At 37.9% G+C, this 18,952-nt stretch overlaps 1 protein-coding gene across 3 annotated transcripts in view; it reads right to left on the reverse strand.

The window, feature by feature from the left end:
• LOC122793475 (myosin VIIA and Rab interacting protein) overlaps positions 1 to 18,952 on the reverse strand; it is a 2,819,605-nt gene that overhangs the window by 29,364 nt on the left and 2,771,289 nt on the right. The window lies entirely within an intron of this gene.

The following is an 18,952-nucleotide window of genomic DNA, read 5'->3' on the forward strand; positions in this document are numbered from 1 at the left end:
TTATTTATTAAGTGTAATTCACCAACTTTTCTCCAAAAGTCACCAGTTTTAGGAGGGATTAAGAGGGACAGAGCTAAAATTTGAGTAAAAATCAGGGAAAGCTGAGACATAAACTTCTGAGAAGTGCTGGGAGAAGTGAGTAGGGGAAAAAGTGTTTATTCCTCGATATGAATAAGAAGCTGACTACTAATAAGATTATGCTAGTCTGTGCACTGTTGTAGATTATACTTGAAAATAACATTGTAACTTTTCAGGATCAATTTTTTCTACAGAAGATTGGAGTGGCTATGGGCACTTTGTGTGCAAATAGCTACACCAATCTATCACTAGTACGATGGGAAGAACAATATGTTTTGTCAGATGTTAACCCATTTTTTGGCTACATTCTCTGGTACGTCCGTTTCGTGGATGATGTTTTTGTCTTGTGGAAAGGGCATGGTGAAAATATCAGTAATTTCATTGATTACCTGCATAGTACTACAGACTTTTTGAAGTTTACTTTTACTTTTTCTGACACGTGTTGATTTCTTGGATGTGAGTGTCACCCTTACTGATTTAAAGCAGATAAGAACCAGTATTTATCACAAACCCACAAGAACTAATGCCTGTCTTCACAGGTCAAGCATGCACCTGAGACACATACCTAGAAATGTCCTCAAAGGACAAGTCTATAGAACCCTATGCCTACATAATAATAATGAAGAGGCAGTAGTTGCTTTAAATAAGTTACAAGACGAATTTCAAACAAGAGGCTATTCTAGCTCAGAAATCACTAGAGTGATAGCAAATGCATGGAAATTGAGATCTACAAGATGTAAACCATACATGAGCTCTTATAGTGCTGATACAAGTATTGATAGAAATAAGTTTAGAATAGTGTTTAGATTTGCAAGTGACATCAATAAGTATACGGAAATTATTAAAAAGAATTGGCACTTATTACATGAAATACCACGTCTGGTTTCCACAGTTGGTGACACCCCAAACTTCAGTTTTAGAAATAATGTGTCTTTAAAGCAGCAGCTCTGTAATAGAGAACATCAGTCTTTTTAGAAAAAATCTCTCAAACAGACAGGGCACCTTTCCGTGTAGGAATTGTGCTGCTTGTCAGCATGTCTACACTAAAAATGAGTACATTCACCCTGTGAAATGTTTTAAACTTTATACGAAGAATTACTATGATTGTAAAAGTGTCGATGTTGTTTATTTTTGTTTTTGCCAAGCATGCCATGCCTATTATGTAGGCAAAACAAATAGAAGTTTTAAAGAAAGAATGTAAGAACATATAAGGGACATACGGAACCAGAAGCAATCAAATGCTCCAGCTAATCATGTCCTGAATACAGACAGTAGTCATGGTTTTAAATTTTTAATCTTACAACAAATAGTAAGGACAAACAGAGGTGGTGATGTAGAAAACCACACTGAAGAATTAGAACAACAATGGATCACTAAATTGCAAGCAGAGAGATATCCTGGTTTGAATGGCTGTACCTCATTAGTTCCTTACCTTAAGGCAAGGCGCCTTAAACACTAAATATGAGTTTTTTTATATATTTTTTATTGTACTATTATGGTTATATGTGCACAAAATGTGTGTGTATATGTATATATATATATATATATATATATATATATATATATATATATATATATTTTAATAACCATCAGGGATGATATTCCCCCTTTTTTAAATATTATTGCGTGTAAATACACACCTTTCTATATATTTTATGCATTTTTCTTATGGATATCGATATATGTTCTTATGTTAGTGGAGTAATATCTCTTTAAATTGTGATGTCATACTAATTGTCCTAGTATTTAACCAAGCATCAGTTGTAGTGATGTGGTCTGATGAAGCAACATTAAGTTGTGAAAGCACTTACCGTTTGTCTTCTGCAATAAAGCACAGTGACTGATTTCCAGTGTGTAACTTTGGTGCCTTAATTTACTTTTGCTGTTGTTGTGTGTTTTGGGCACCTCAGTGTACCTGCAGCCGTTTGGTTTTTGCATCTTCAGTTTTTGAAAGACTGCCTGCACATCACCAAGCTGTACTTCTGCCCTGTTCCCACCCCTCCTGTTCATTTCTGCCTTTACTTATTTATGCCATCCCTCCTTTTATTACTTTTTATTTACTCTCCTGGCCTTTGTCTTTTCATATTACCTTAATTAGTTCCACAATTATTTATTGTTCTTCCCTCCCTAGATGCTTGTTGCACTTCTAATGCTCCCATTTCTGTTTATGTAGCTAGTTGTTACCCTCCTTACATTAACTCCCTCGACCATTTCTCAAATGCCAAGTTTAGCTTTGTGGTTACTAGCAAATACTACTCAGTATTGGTGTTCAGTACCTTCCATCCCTTTCCCTTTCATACATCCCCTTCTCTCACTTTGCTCACATTTATTTACAAAAGTAAGCCCTTGCTTTAACTGCCATTACGTATGGCTTCATAGATTGTTTTTTGCAATCAGCTGCGATCTCCCTACATACATACTCAGACATCAGCTTAATCCCCCGACTCACCTCCTACCATCAAGTCCGCAACAAAAAGAACTTCAATGCTCAATCGCTTATTTCAGTCTTACAACTCTGTGACTAGACCCCACTCAAAACTCTTCCCCTTGATACCTATGTGCACTATTTTAACACCACCTTCCATGATATACTAAATATGCTAGCTTTTGTATAAAGAAGCTACCTTTATTCTTAAATATGTTACACTGGCCCCTGCTGGTATGAACTTAGATTGTAACTGGAAGGTTTTAATATGAGTTAATTGATTGTTTAATTAATACAATTAAGTATTTGATTGTGGTATATAAAGGATTGAGTTTTGAATATGTTTTTTACTCCATTGAAGGCATTTTGGTGCCGAGCCACTAGAGTTCTAAATAAATATTTTAAGTTACTTTGGGCACTGTTCGTTGTCGTACTTTATTATCTACTATCTTCAGTTTTGTTGTTTTGTAAATAGTTTAGCCCCTTGCAGCACTACTAGAGAAAAATCTAACTATGCACCTTGGTTAATAAAAGACACTAAAAATCTACTCAGACAAAGAGACAAAGCCTGGGCACTTTGGCAGTCCATCAAATATCAAGTTAACCTAGATCACTACAGACAACTTCGAAATAAGGCCAAGTCCCAGGTCAAACTAGACAAAAAATATACTATACTGTAATACAGCAACAACACCACAACCCCCCAAAATTTGGTCCACCATAAAAAAAGACTTCTTTAACCTGGTCAATCATCCACACCTACCCCTTCAAACACTTGCAATAAAGACAGCATTGCTGCACAATTCAGTTAATTATTTACAAATTCCATACCCTCTCTTTCCAAGTCCCATCTTAATATACCTCCAGCTATCCCAATTATACCCAGTGAAACCAGAAACACCTTTTCCTTTAAACCTGTACAAGCCTATACCATAAAAAATTACTATCTAAACTTAAACCCATAACCTTTGCAACTGATAATCCGTCTAAGGAATTTCTAAAAAATAGCAGCAGATACCATCACTTATTCTGTCGCTAGTCTGATTAACTGCTCTATCTCTAAACACTACATTCCTTTAATTTGGAAAATATCTTATACTATCCCTCTGCATAAAGTTGGCAACTCTACTGAGTTCTCTAACTACAGACCATAGCTATCTTACCACCCCTATCCAAAATGTTACAAAAATGTATCTACATGCAATTTTTAAACTACCTATTAGCTAATAATCTCTTATCTAACACACAGCACAGTTTTTGCCCTAACCATAGCACCACAACTGCTCTTCTAAGTTTTAGTAATACCATCAACCAATTTAGAAATGATGGGAAAGTTATATCCTCCATCATCCTGGATCTATCCAAAGCTTTTGATACTGTCTCCCATCAGAAACTTCTTTCTAAACTTTCCACCCTAAAACTTAGCCACTTTTCCCTTGTATGGTTCCATAGTTACTTAACTGGCTGACAGCAAGCTGTAAAATGGCAAAAGGAACTCTAATCCCTATTGCCTGTCAACATGGGGGTGCCCCAAGGTTCTACTGTAGGACCTCTACTTTTTAGTATCTTTACCAATAGACTCCATACATCTACTCCCCTAGTCTCCATCATTCAATACACAGATGAGTCTACTCTTATATGCACTGCACCTTCCCTAAAACAACTTGACACTATGACTCAACAGTCCTTCTCAGCTGTCGAATCCTGTTTATCTGATTAACAGCTGATTCTGATCCCATCCAAAAGTAAAGTGATGCTCTTTATCCCCAGCAAATCACAAGAACCGATAACACACCAAACAGCCAATACTTAATCCAGCGAAAATTTCTTTTATTTCTTTTCCAAAAGACCTGGTACCTCGGCAATTCGCCTCCAAAGGATCACAATTCAATATAGCACAATGGCAGTATTTTATATAAACATTAATTGAATCAATCAATCAATTAGTTATACAATTAATTCCAAAAAAAGGAGGGAAAAGAACTAGTATACATATTTAAAGTGATCATACTATGATTTTTGGATAAATATTCATATGAATTATATACATTCTAAATATACTAATTATACTGTTTTATTGATAATATCATGTATAAATATAAATATATTGTTCTATTATATAAATCTAATTATCAAAAAATATTGTTAATATATTAAATAATTCATCAAATAATTCATCATATTCCTAATTCTAAATTAAGACCAAAAGGTTTTAAAGTATTGAACTTTAAAATCATCCTAGTTTCTAGCTCCAATAATCTATCACAAATGTTATCACCTCTACAACAAAAAGGCTTACCCAGAATGCTGAATTTTAAACTATCTGATTTCCCTTCATGAGCTTCAAAGAAGTGTTTAGCAACTGGACTAGACAAATTTAAATTCCGAATGTCTCTTAAGTGCTCTAGAATTCTAACTCTAACCATTCTTTTGGTTTGTCCAATATACCATGTATTATTACAACTACAAGTAAGTGTGTATACAACGCCAATAGACTTACAATTGAAATAGTGCTTGGGGTAGTGGTTCACATTATTAATGGACCTGATATTAATAATTCTATCACATAAACTACAGGAACCGCATCTAAAAGATCCCAAGTTAGTAGTATGAGAAGTTCTTTTTATTAAGAGGTTATTATTTAATATTTCTTTTAAATTCTTTCCCTTTTTGTATGAAAACGTTATGTGGTGAGGAAAAAGCTCACCTATACAATCATCCTCACTAACCAAATGCCAAAATCTTTTTATTATAGAAACAAATTTTTCAGAAAAGGCTGTATACCTAGTCACAAAAAATACCTCTTCCACGTCTCTATCTTTTTTGGTTAAATCTAAAACATTCATTTCTGATTTCCTAAATGTTTTATGCTTGTTCATAACATTATTCATACTTTTGAATAATTGCTTTTTTTCATACCCTCTTTCACATAATCTAAGAAATACCTCATTTAACTCATAATCTAACTCAGATTCTATACTAGTATGCTGATATATTCTTTTAAATTCTCCATAAGGCAAAGCTCTTAACAAGTGGGGGGGATGCATGCTGGTGGCATGCAAGAACATATTAACTGACGTACTTTTCCTGTAGGGTCTAAATCCAATAGTATTATTTCTTTCAAATAGGGTCAGGTCCAAAAAATTAATTTGATTTCTATTAATCTCATACGAAAATGAGAGATTATGTTCATTTGCATTCAAAGATTCAAAAAATTCACAAAATTCTAATACATCCCCTTTACATATAAAAAGTAAGTCATCAATAAAACGCTTATACAAGATAACTTTATGTTTAAAGAAATCTGTGGGGTAAATGAACTTTTTTTCAAAGGAGTCCATATATATAATGGCATAAGTGGGACCTCTACTTTTTAGTATCTTTACCAATAGACTCCATACATCTACTCCCCTAGTCTCCATCATTCAATACACAGATGAGTCTACTCTTATATGCACTGCACCTTCCCTAAAACAACTTGACACTATGACTCAACAGTCCTTCTCAGCTGTCGAATCCTGTTTATCTGATTAACAGCTGATTCTGATCCCATCCAAAAGTAAAGTGATGCTCTTTATCCCCAGCAAATCACAAGAACCCCCTACTCCATTCCAAATATATTCTTCCAACAACACCATAACAGCCAAATCCCAAATAAAATTAGAAATTCGACAAACACCTATCCCAGTCCATCAAAAAGACACATATTAAACTAGGTTATCTGTACAGTATAGAATCAAGCCTTTTCTCACCAACACTAAAAGACAGGCAAATGCCAGAACTCACCTACTCTCCATCCTGCTATATGCCTCTCCTATCTTCATTAACCTAAAGAAACCTGATCTAGGCATGCTTGAAACTTGTTACAATAAAATAGCTAAATTTGCCACAAACTCCACACACTGATCTCAAATAGAAAACTACAATGCACATGTAAATAACATCCCCTCCACCTAACTACACCAAACTAAGAAACACACTTTTTACTGCATTTCTGCAGAGGGGCAAGCCCCCCTGTACCCCCCCCCCATAAATTGACTATACCAATTCCAAGATCGCACTACAGTGGAACAAAGTTAATTTCCTAACCCCACTGTAACATGATCACCATACAGAACGTAAACATATGCATGTGTTGCTTTCATGGAAGTTAAGTTAGTGTTCTGGGACAAATCTCAGAATCAGGGACAAATCCAGAAATAATCAGGGACACTTTCAAAATATTAGTACCATTAACTTGAAACATTGCCAGAATAATTGGATGTGAATTAACATACATTTTCTGAAGTAAAAGAAGTCTGTAAGTTTAATTAGTGTCATTATTTATTAAGTGTAATTCACCAACTTTTCTCCAAAAGTCACCAGTTTTAGGAGGGATTAAGAGGGACAGAGCTAAAATTTGAGTAAAAATCAGGGAAAGCTGAGACATAAACTTCTGAGAAGTGCTGGGAGAAGTGAGTAGGGGAAAAAGTGTTTATTTTGTCAATCTGTATGTGTTTTTAGGCCATACAGGTAAGTAATTTAGACATTATGTTTACATTCTGTATGGTGATCACGATATTGTGAGGTTAGAAATTCATTTTTTTCCATTGTAGTGTGATCTTGGAGTTGGTATATTTAATTTACGGGGTGTGTACAAAGTGTGTTTGTTAGTTTGGTGTTGTTAAAGGTGGAGGTGATGTTACTTATGTGTGTTGTAGTTTTCAGTCTTATGATGCAAAGTTTCAGTGTTCTGAGTTTTCATTGTTTTGGGCTTTCTTCTGCACTGCTGGCTGCTGCTTATGAAATTTTTTGCTGTTGGCTTGCACACACACAAAGTCCATGATTCACACACACCATGCTCATTATTAACCTACAAATCAACAACTTATAGATTTAACTGCTAATGCCATAGTGGTTCTGTTAGCAACAGAAATTTGTCCAAATCCTAGATGAAGTATGTGTGCGTGTGTGTGTGTGTGTGTGTGTGAGGGAGAGAGAGAGAGAGACTGTGCATGTAGTAGACAAAAATTCAGTGAAGTAAATTATAGGTACAGCTAACATTTAAACTTTTCAGTCACGGTGATATTAAAGTGTCACTGGCACTGCACAGACATACACATCCTTATTCTCACATGTACCTCATTCTGAGAAACACTTCCTCGCGTTGCATCATAAAAATGCACCGTTATGGAGTTTTGTCGCACTAACAACTTTATGCAGAAGTAAAGGTCAACAAAAATTAATCACTGCTACTATTAACAAAATATTCCGTTGCTTGAAAAGCGACTTATTTTATTCATGCTGTCAACATATTATTTAAAGCTGTTACCAGCTGTTTTGCATTCATATTTTGAAATGTACTGCTCCTCCACACTTTTTTTTGGGGAGGAAGGGTTGAAAGGTATGCACATATATGTTTTGATAATGGTTTTACCACTGTATGCAAATATGAGCGTGTACTGACACACGCCTTTTACTAGTTCAGGTTAAGGAATATCGATGGTGATTATGTATTTTTGCACATTTATTTTATTCTAACTCCATCATTTTCAATTGATGCAGTGTTTCATTTTGCCCATTTATTGATTTTAAGTAGCTCACGTGCACTGTATTGCACAAATATCAATTGGTTGAAAAAGTTATACACAGTGAACTTGTAAGCATGTGTGGTGAACAAAACCAAGTTTTACAAAGTTGATGACCAGCTCTGTCTCTACATTAATTCCACCAGTTTCAAAAAAACTGTGGAACTGACAAACCTCACACAGAACACTGGAAAACTATAAAAAATGTTGCTCAAATGGAGTTCGAGTCATAAAACAGTGATTGTGACAAAACTGACACAGCATAAAGCCAGTCTAAATAAAATTTCAAAGCCACCATCATAATGGACTCTAACACTACACTACATTTAAATAAAAGCTATACTGTTCACCTGTCCACTACATTTCTTATTACATTCACCATCTGACTAATGCATATTTATATACTAGCTGAATCTACTATATAAATATGCATTTTTTTTTTTATTCTTTTACCTGGAGACAAAGGAAGTTGAGCTAGGGGCTACCAGAGATAAATTTTCTTTTTCTCATCCTGTCCTAGTTGATCCTACTGCTGCTGTGCTGCCCGCCTAAATCCATAACTGTGAATCTTCAATGTACGAACATAAAAAAAGTAAACAGACAGAGAGACAGTCCTAGCCCTCAGCCGAATTCTGACAGGCTGGCAGTCTGCCTCACGAAGCTGACGTCATCGCACATGCCCCTGCATGTGATGATGTCAGCCTCAACTTCAAATAAAAAAAAAATTCAACAGGAATTGAAGGGGCCACTCAGAAATGTATGGCACCCCATTATTTTGCCCTCAAAACCGGTAAACACCACGAAATTCTGTATGGTCGAGAGGTATGATTCCCCTAGATTCTTCATGTGGCCGACTCAATTTCACAAGCTCTCGTATGGGCTCCCTATCCAAATGGTGCCTGTCCACAATCTGCTGGTCAGCCAAGTGATGGTTGGTTAGGCATTGGCAATACCACCTACATTGGTGCAGAGGGCTGGAGCTTGTTATTTTTTGGGCACTGACTCTGACAGTGGCCACTACTATATGTTGCTTTGCTGTAGCTGCTGGGATCACAAACACTGTATCATCTTTACAACAGCAATTCCTGTTATCCACAATAGGTTAATGCCACAGCTCAGTGCCTCGCCAAATCTCTCTATGTATTGGTTCATTTACATAACAGCTGTGCCTCATTTGCATGGGAAATCTCATTTTCATATCATTACATGGTAATTTGCATATACTACATACTACATTATTTTTCCTTTGCTCAGCATCACTATGTGTGACTCTGAATCTCCTCCTCCCCCTTGTTTCAGCCTTTTCTGTCATAACCAAAAACATCCTGTAAAGTCTAGACGTGTCCAACCTGCGGCCCTCAGAGCTCTTCCATGCGGCCCTCAACCTCTAACTGCAACATTGATGTACGCATGCCCCAAAACACTTTTTTTGTTTTGTGTTTTTTGCTCCTGTGACCTGTAATGCTAATGTCGGTGTGCGCATGCGTCAAAGCACCCTTCTAGTTTTGTTTTTGAGCCAAAAAAGGGTCAGTGTGTTTACGCCATTATTTTGCGCCAAACAATCATGTGTGTGTGTGTGTGTGTGTGTGTGTGTGTGTGTGTGTGTGTGTGTGTGTGTTCTCGCGGAAGAGGGACTCATGTATGGATTTTCCGTTGTTGCCTTTGAAACGGACAGCAATTACCTGTGTTAATAGGTAAGTACAGAGTGAGTGAGTGCATGCATGAAAGCAGAATTGTGTGCGTGAAAGTAGAAGAAGTGTGTGTGTGTGTATGTGTGTATATGTGTGCATGACAGAGAGAGATGCATGCACAAAGTGGCTAACAATGATCAGTCTACGTACTGAACACAAACAAGTTAGCTCACAAATACATCATACATTAAGAGTACACTTTCATTAAATTGTGGCTTTCCTGACAGTGAGAGTGTTGTATTGAACCTGAACACATAACCTCTTAACTGTATGGATTTTCAAAGAATGTCTGGATTTTTGCCTCATCTTCCAATTTGTGTCTTTTGCTTAGGAAATAAAAGTAGTCATCCAAGGTAATGCAGTTCCAGGGAGTAAGAATGAGACAGCAGCCTAGGGTTAATGGGTCAGTAGTGGACTGACTTTGTGGGACTGTAGCATATAAAGTTGTATTGTTTTTTCAGACAAGCAAAAAAGCATCTAGTACTGTTTTTTTTCATTGGTGGGTTCTAAGCAGTTGTAGATTGGACAACAGTAAGCATAGCTTTGGCGGATCATCAATACTGGCAAATCAAGTGGGCACAATGTAATTTTTTAAATTTTGGGGATTTTAGTGTGTATGTGTGTGCTTATGTGTTGGGAGTGCTGCAACAGTAGATGATTATTAAAGGCAGAGACTTACGGACTGTGGAGAATATGTTTCTTTGTTTCAAAACCTAATACTTGGGTACACATGCCAGAAGCAGATTTTTTAAGACATAGCTTCTTGCCATTTACAGTGGATGGATATTTACATTTAATGGATAATGTATTAGCGTGGGCCTGTGGGGTTCTGAAGGATGCCAACTCTACAACTGCCAATGTCTTGTAAAGTGACCTGGAAATGGATATTGGGATGCTACTGAAAAAATATAGTAAGTGGGCTTAGAAATATAGTTTAATTAAACAAAGTGTACTTTCAATTTACAGGCCATAATTTAATTTATTTCAGGTAGTCCAGATACTGGTAGATTGTATACCATTAGACTTAATTAGGGAGAGCTGTCATTCTGGGGAAACAAGCAGCCCTAGTTTCAGTGAAAGCTCTGTGGTTGCTTGCAGGTAGGAAGTTGCAGGATGTTGATGCAATGTGTTTTATTTATTATTTTTAATGCATTTGTCATTTCAAAGCATGGTTTTCTTTGATGCAAAAGAAGGCAGGACTGAATGAGCCATATAATGTTTAACTGACAATAATGGGATAGAAAGATTATAAGTGATGTATAATGTTTGCAGCTACAGTTGTTTCAATGGCGTCTGTGATGCATAACTATTTTTGGGTCTGTGTCCCACTTTTATTTTTCGCTTTGTCCAGATTTCTTGCTCTAAGGTTGAGAGGTATGGTTCCATACTAAATCACAAGTTGTATTTACCTTGGAAGACTTTTCGGCATAATTATGAAAAACAGAGCCTTTTTAATATCTCTGCTTATTTCCAATATAAACTGCCATGTAAACTTGCAAATAACCTTCTTATTAAGCTACTTTACTTCTTTTGGAATTGACAGGTATGATTCATCTGTTCGGACATAAGCATAGAGTGCTAATGTGACTTTGATTTCTTGCAGCAGCCTGTGGTTTACATAATCACAATAACTTTTCTGTGTTTCTGGGTGTGTAATCAATTTAACAGTTTTAAAGATGTTTTCCAAAAATAAATAAATATATAATAAATAAATAAATAATCCTCTCTACACTTTGAGCCATTGACAAAATCTGGGAATTTGTTTTTTTCAAAAGCGAAGGTCAGCATTACAGCTCAGTAAACTGTCAGTCTGTGAGTAACTTCTGCACAAATTAAAATGTCTGAATGTCAAATGGCTTTAGATTGGAGGGAAGTTTATTTTTATTTATTTTATTTTATTTTACGTTTGTTTACTGGGAAAGTCCGACTGGACACAGGTCCATTTTCAGCGGAGGCCCAGGGAGAAAAGCTCCAAAAATAACATAAAACAATATAATACAATACATGAGAGAGACAGCAAATTATGGATGTAGTACTCATACAATATGGCAGAGATTACATCTCGTAACAGTGAGAATCATTGAGGTACAGAATAAACTTATAAACATTTTTTTTACAGTTATAATTACAGCAAGGCAAATATCAATGAGTTAAGTTTTTAGGAGAAAGCTCTGAAACAATCTTTTGGTATGGATAAACCTGGGGATTGACACAAGCTATATGTTTACAACAGTATGTAACATTATAGTTTATGGTTTTCTTATTGATTTACTTTTTGCCGAGCAGTTGTTTGTTGATTTATTGATGGTCCTTTTGGTGGTTGGAAATTGCATGGATAAATCCATCTCTATTATGATTTTTTTTCAGATATTTTGACTTCCAGACAATTTCATTCAGTTAGTGGGTGTCATGTGATAACTGAGGTTGCCTATTTTACAAGTAGGGTCTTTTTTTGTGTGTGTGTGTGTGTGTGTGTGTGTGTGTGTGTGTGTGTGTGTGTGTGTGTGTGTGTGTGTGTGTGTGTAAGAGAGAGAGTGATTTAATATGTATACTGAATATAATTTTGCAAATGGAATTCTTAGTTAAACATGCCCCTCTTCTTGCGCAACTAGACTTGAGTAACCAATATTAGATCTTAGCCATCCAGCTGGGAAAGGTTAGTATGTGGATTTTCCATCTGGTTTGATGAAGGCTATGCTACTTACCCAAGGACTACATTTATGGCTATCCATCCAGCCATCGTGTTGCTGAACTACATTGTTTGATAATGAGAGGAGCTTTTTACAGAAGTTGAAGGTTTTTGTGTCAAGAACCTGTCCATAAGAAGTGGCTTGTTTATGTTGCAGTGAAGGCTGTGGTCTTTGTAGTGAGCATTTTAAGTATAACCAGTATTTCTGAGGTAGAGGAAGTCTCTTAAGGCAGGATCTTTCTTAGCCTGGAAAGCAAGCCAATGATGAAATTTATAGGGGCCAGTGAGAAACAGAGGAAAGCAAGAAGCTTTTTAGTCTGTTTGGATAACTAAGTGAACTTAGTCCTTTGACCTTTTTTGTCAGAAATGGTTGTAGTCTTTCTTTTGGCAGGGTGTTTTGCTGAGGCACATGCCAAAAGGGGCATTGCACTCAATAATGGCTCTTGTAAAGGAAGAATACAGGGATGTTATGACCTCCTTGTCCCTGGATGAAATGCCCTTACTAATGAAGTGGGCCATGTAAAAAGCTTTCCTTACAACGGAGACAACTTGGTGGTCAAAAGTCAGGTTTCTATCAACCTGGGTGCCCAAGTACCATACAACATATTGCGTGCTTACAACATTGTTATTAATGTGATAATTTGTGGGGACATCGCTCTCCTCAAAGGGGATGATGATGCATTTTTTGACATTTAGCTTGAGGCCATATTTCTGGCACCAGTTATTTGTTTGGGTGAGACCCTCTTGTAGCTTATTCAGAATTGTTTTATTAAGTCAGTAATGTGAATTCTTTACTTTATTGCAAATTTGTTGGGTTATTTTTGTGGATTATAGTATTGTAGGGCTGCTGATGTTGACATTTTACGTAGTTGGGACTGCTGGAATGGTTTTCCCAGTGAGAAATGCTAGTGCTGTAGTGAATGTGTTTATTTGTAAAAAAAAAATATATATATATATATATATATATATATATATATATATATATATATATATATATATATATTAACTAAGATGTTAGAGTTAACTGTTAGATTACAGAATTAGAATGAGAATTAGAATTTTAAGGCAAATATTAGGCATTTATTACATTTATTAATTGTTCAAATGCAGCTACAGTACAGCGAGGAGGTCGACTGTGGTCTTCCGGAGCAACGAAAGAGTTAACTATATGATATATTTTATATGCGGCCCTAAGACCATTTCTGTTCACTCAATGCGGCCCCAGCAAGCCAAAAGGTTGGACACCCCGTACACATTCAGCTCCTGTAACAGTTTCAAAGCAGAAGAGATGTTGCAAATAATGCACAAATCACAAATGTTCCTAAGCAAACACAACTTAATAGAAAAACACATTTCCACTAGTGTTAGTTTAGTTAAGAACTTCAGAAGTGCTTAACTAAACTAAAACTAGTGGAGTATGTTTTTTTTTTCTATTAAATTGTGTACACTTATGAATGTTTTTGATTTGTGCTTTATTTACATCTCTTCATCTTTGAAAGCATGTTACAAGAGCTGCACATGTGCGGGATGTTTTTGGTTACGAGTGATTTAACTTGCATATTTTGCTGTGGTTACACTTTTTCTGTCATATATTTCACTGTGTAGTGAGAGAAATGTCCCTTCTTCCCAGGTGTAGCAACTTCAGAGTCAGTTGTACCAAGTAGGGCTGCAATTTCACAACTATACATTGCAATTTTAAAATATTACACATTCCAAACTATTGCAGCTGATGCCTTATTTCCAAAGATGTGCGGCTTGGCCTGCACCAGTAGTATGGGGAAGAAAGCCATAAGTGCAGCTCAAGAGATCAGAGTTCAACTTGGGAGCTGGGTGGTACAGGCATGAAGAATGGCTGTGCCCATCCTGGGAGGAGGGATAGTGGCTTCCATAGGAGGGATAGTGGCTTCCATACGGTGCTCTGCTGCTTTAATTATGTGACCATGGCTATAGATTACAGGTATGTCACGATGGTGCTTGAAAAAATGTGGGCATGGCCACCCAAACTGTTGATGGTATTACCCACTGGTGCATGTACAGAGCACTCATACATGAACAAGAGTGGGCACAGTTGGCCAGTGCAGTGATACAGGTGCTCTTGTCACCACCAGGGGCAGGATACTACAAAATAAAGAAAAGCTGTTGCTACTGACATGCTGGCTGGTGCAAGTACAAATCACCCTCATGTTTGTCTGAATCACCGTTCCCCCATTGGATAAGGTAATGTCTAACTGAGGGGAAGCTCAGTGGCTCATAGGTTCATAGAAGGTTACTAGGCTAACACCCCTAGAGCCCTTACAAGCCTAGCCATATTGAGCCGGAGTTGCCCCAATTGTCGGTGGTTAGGTGAGTGAATTTTGCAGAGGAATACCAACGTCCTCTGTCCAGGAGGGACATGGACACCACCCCAGGAATGAATTTACAGTCAACCATCCACTGATCTAGGTTGCATTTGAAGAGGGTCTGGCTCTGTTTCACATGAATTGGAAGTTTGTTCCAGAGAAGTGGCAGTCATTGGGAGATGTTCTCTTCAACATGACCTATTCATGTCAGAAGCTAGGTTAAGATCCCTGGAGCGAGTGACCCTCATGCAGTTTGATTTACAAATGTGTAGCATTTCCATTAGGGCTGGGTCAGAGACTGCCCTGTAAGTCAGGCACAGGTCACCCCTTAGCAACCTGTAGGAGACATAAGACTTGTTTTGTGTAGCCTGTAGTTTCTTGGTGAGAAACCTCTGTGGTCTCTCCAATTGTTGCAAGCGTCTGTGAGGTACATGCAAAAGGGAGCATTGTACTCAATTATTGGTCTGATGAGGGCCATGTATAATAGAATTATAACATCTTTAGATCTAGATGTGATGCCTTTACTTATAAGAAGTGCCACATAGGATTTTCTTACTACTGTGGATATGTGATGGTCAAAGTTCAGACTGATATTAACCTGAGTATCCAGATCACATACCACTGGGTATACAGTTAGGGGAGTGCTGTCTATAATGTAATTACCAGGGGTGTCAGCTTTCCCAAAGGGAATAATGATGCATTTTTTTGCATTTAGCTTTAGTCCATGACTTTGGCACCAATTATTTGTCTGTATTAACTCTGCCTGCAGTATATTAGCATTGTTGGGAGACTCAATGATTGCTTGCAATTTGCAATAATCAGAGAACTTGATAAGCCACAGGTTGTCAGAATTTGCCTGGACTTCTGAGGAAATAAGTTCTGAACAGTAAGAGCCCAGCACAGAATCCTGAAGTACGCCACTGGTGACTGGTCTTTTGCTAGAGGTGAAGTTGCTCACTTTGACAGCATGTGTCCTGTCGGTGAGCCAGCTGGCTATTAATCTGGTGATGTAGTAGTTAATTCTCAAATGGGAGTGTTTTCCTATAATACCTGAGTGGCAGATTGTGTTAAATGCCTTGGCTAGGTCAAGACAGGCAGTATGCACTGTCTTTCCCTCGTCTAGGGTCTTGGTAACTTTCTCGAAGAAGTCAACCATGTTTAAAAGACATGATCTATCTTTAACAAATCCAAAGTAGGTTGGGTCCAGAGATTGGAGGTTACCTATTTCCTTGTTATTGCAGATGAGGCTAGTCAAGCTTATGGGCCTATAATTCCCCAGGGTTGGATGATGGTCCCCCTTTGTGCAGAGGGATTACTGTTGCTGTCCTCCATTCCTCCAGAACATAGCCAGTTTGCAGGCTGTGGTTAAACAGGGATCCAAGTGGGTCTGCTAGGTCATGTTTTAAGTTTTTTAAAAGGCAACCTGGAATGCTGTCTGGTCCCACAAGATGATCTGTTCTCTTGAGATAATAGGCTGAGAAATGGTGGCAGGTATAATTTGTGGCATAACTGGAGGGGACAAGGTGGTGAAGGTTGCTCCAAATCTGTCAGCTAGCAGGCTGGTTATTATGTCTAGCTGAATATGGGTGCTGCCATCCAAAACTAGTTCAGCACATAGCTGTTTATTCCTTTTTAGATTTCAAATGTAGGAAAAAAATGCCTTGTGATTATCCTTAGCTAGGAAGGCTATTTTTGTTTTGGAATTAGTTATGGAGGACTTGACAAGATCTGTAATTTGTTTGTTTAAGCTAGAGAGGGATTTCTTCCTCTGCTGAACTAGTTCCCTCTTGTTCTTGGACATTAGTTTCTTTCTCTTGTTGTATAGCCTGTTTATACGAGGATTCCACCAGGGTGTCTTGTTTTTTTGGCAAGACCTGATTTTACAACTGATTCTACACAACTGTTTAAGTGGTTACAGAAGCAATGCTCCAGATGCATGTCTTTGGAATGTGGGAAGAAACCAGAGTACCCAGAGGAAATCCTTGCAAACATAGGGAGGACATGCAGACTCCACAAAGAAAGCACCCCAGCTGAGAATCGAACCAGACAACCTCTTGCTGTGAGGTGGCAATGCTAACCATTCCACCACTGAGCCACCCTGTAGTGGAATGTATGTTTGTGGTCGTGTATGTTTCCCAGTCAATGGTAGGGTATTTAAAATCACCCATGAGCAAGGGCTGGCCTGTATGGCAAGTGACTCCAGTAAGTGCAGGTATGAGGTATGCTTTTCCTGTTTCACTGTGGGGACCTTTAGCTGGCTATGATGTGGTAGGGGGCTTTGCCTACAGTTAATTGGACATGGAGTAGCTCAAGAGAGTCATATTGTTTGACCAATCTAGAGGTGTACTTATCCTTAATGAAGATGGATACACCTCCTCCTTTGGTTCTTTCATAACGTAAGGAAGGCACTGTAGCCCTGAATGGCTGGGGTGCTTTCCATGCCTTTGAACAATGTCTTGGTGACTGCACAGATGTCAGCATCTTCCAAAGTAAGGGGTGCTTCCAGGGAGTGCAGTTTCTAGTTTAGACTCCTAACATTAAGCAGCAGTACCTTGAGTTTATCTAGAGAGGATTTTGTTATGTTGGGAGGTTGGCTATTTTGATGTTGCCTAAAAAAAGGCACAATAGGGATGTCTAATGCCTTTGCCAGTATCTGAAAGCCTTGTGGAGACAGGTATAGAATATCTTTTTCAAAGTAGCGTGGCCTGTCGACCATGTTTTCCCAGGCTAATAGATAGTGGATCCCCTTGGACTTGACACCAGAAGCTAAGCCAATTGTTAAAGTCAATCATTTTTTATTTGTATTGTGGCATCATCCTTGGAAAAGGTAGAGTGCTGCTTAAGGCTAGGCTTATACCTGCCTGTGACACATAATCTGAGAGCTCAGTTATGTCTCTCCTCATATAGTCCAGTGAGGTACATCTCAGGTCATTCACCCCCACAAGGACTATGACTGAATCTTACTGGTAGTTGTGGTTGAGTGACCTGACAGATCCTGGCACCTGAAAGGCAGCAAAGTGTAACCCACGCTTTTTCCAGCCTGGTGAGGGGAACAGCCATGTGTCTCACAATGGAGCCACCTATGACCCAATACATTAGGTTTTGTTGTGTTATGCCTTATGAGATTACTTGTTGAGAGACTGTTTTTGTGTGTGTGTGTGTGTGTGTGTGTGTGTGTGTGTGTGTGTGTGTGTGTGTGTGTGTGTGTGTGTGTGTGTGTGTTATTATATGTTATGGTTGTGTTTTGCATTGTTATGTGTGTAAGTGGTTTCCGTTTGGGAGGCCTCTGATTTTTGGTAAGTCATTAGTGAGTACCTCTGCATATGTGGGTTTATGTGTCGTGTCCTTATTTAGTGTGGGAATTGTGTGCATACAAACAACTTGTTTGGCATTCGGCTTGTCCTTATGTGAGAGTCTTGTCTCCAATTTTATAGGGTAACTACATCTCTCACATAAAGTATTTGCTTGTTTCAGGAGTAAGTGATTGCCAGTATACATGAGACAATTGCTACATTGCATCAGGATGCCCATATCTAGCAGGTTGGCCAGAGAGATGATAGGAAACTGCCTGTCCAAGATAGCAGGCTCTTACTGTATGTTTTATTAGGGAAGGGAATGGGTTAATTTGACAGGACTGTGCGTGTAGAGTAAGACTACAAGACAGACCTATACTTTGTGCAGACTAAGGATGATCAATAAGGCAATGCTGCTTGGTGTGAAACTGAGTTGTTCCCAGAGCAGCAGAAAAGCTTGGAAGGGTTTAATTGACAGCTGTTTAGGGAAAAATGAGCTTCTAGGCTTTTGTGTCTATGCAGGGCACTGCTAAGCACTGCTGCATGAAGAGCAGCTCTGCACAAATGTGAGGCTTAAATATGAGTGAAGAGAAACAAGTTTTAAGCTAACTACCAGTCAGGAAAGCACACAATAAGCCTTCCACCAGCAATCCACAACTCAGACATGTTAGATAAGCACACTTTGACCACAAGGGTGCAGAAAACACCTTTTTAATGTAGAATAGCTGGTTTGGAGCCCAAGTGTAACAAGACCCCAGAAACTACCTACAACAGTCCTACAACGCAATTAACTATGTAAAGCAGCAACAGACAGTACATTTTTTGAAACTGCTAAAGTAGTCACAGTATATAAGAGAAGTGCAAAACAAT

The sequence above is a fragment of the Protopterus annectens genome, chromosome 2.part0 (genome assembly GCF_019279795.1).
Source record: "Protopterus annectens isolate FY-2018-M chromosome 2.part0, PAN1.0, whole genome shotgun sequence".
Lineage (NCBI taxonomy): Eukaryota > Metazoa > Chordata > Ceratodontiformes > Protopteridae > Protopterus > Protopterus annectens.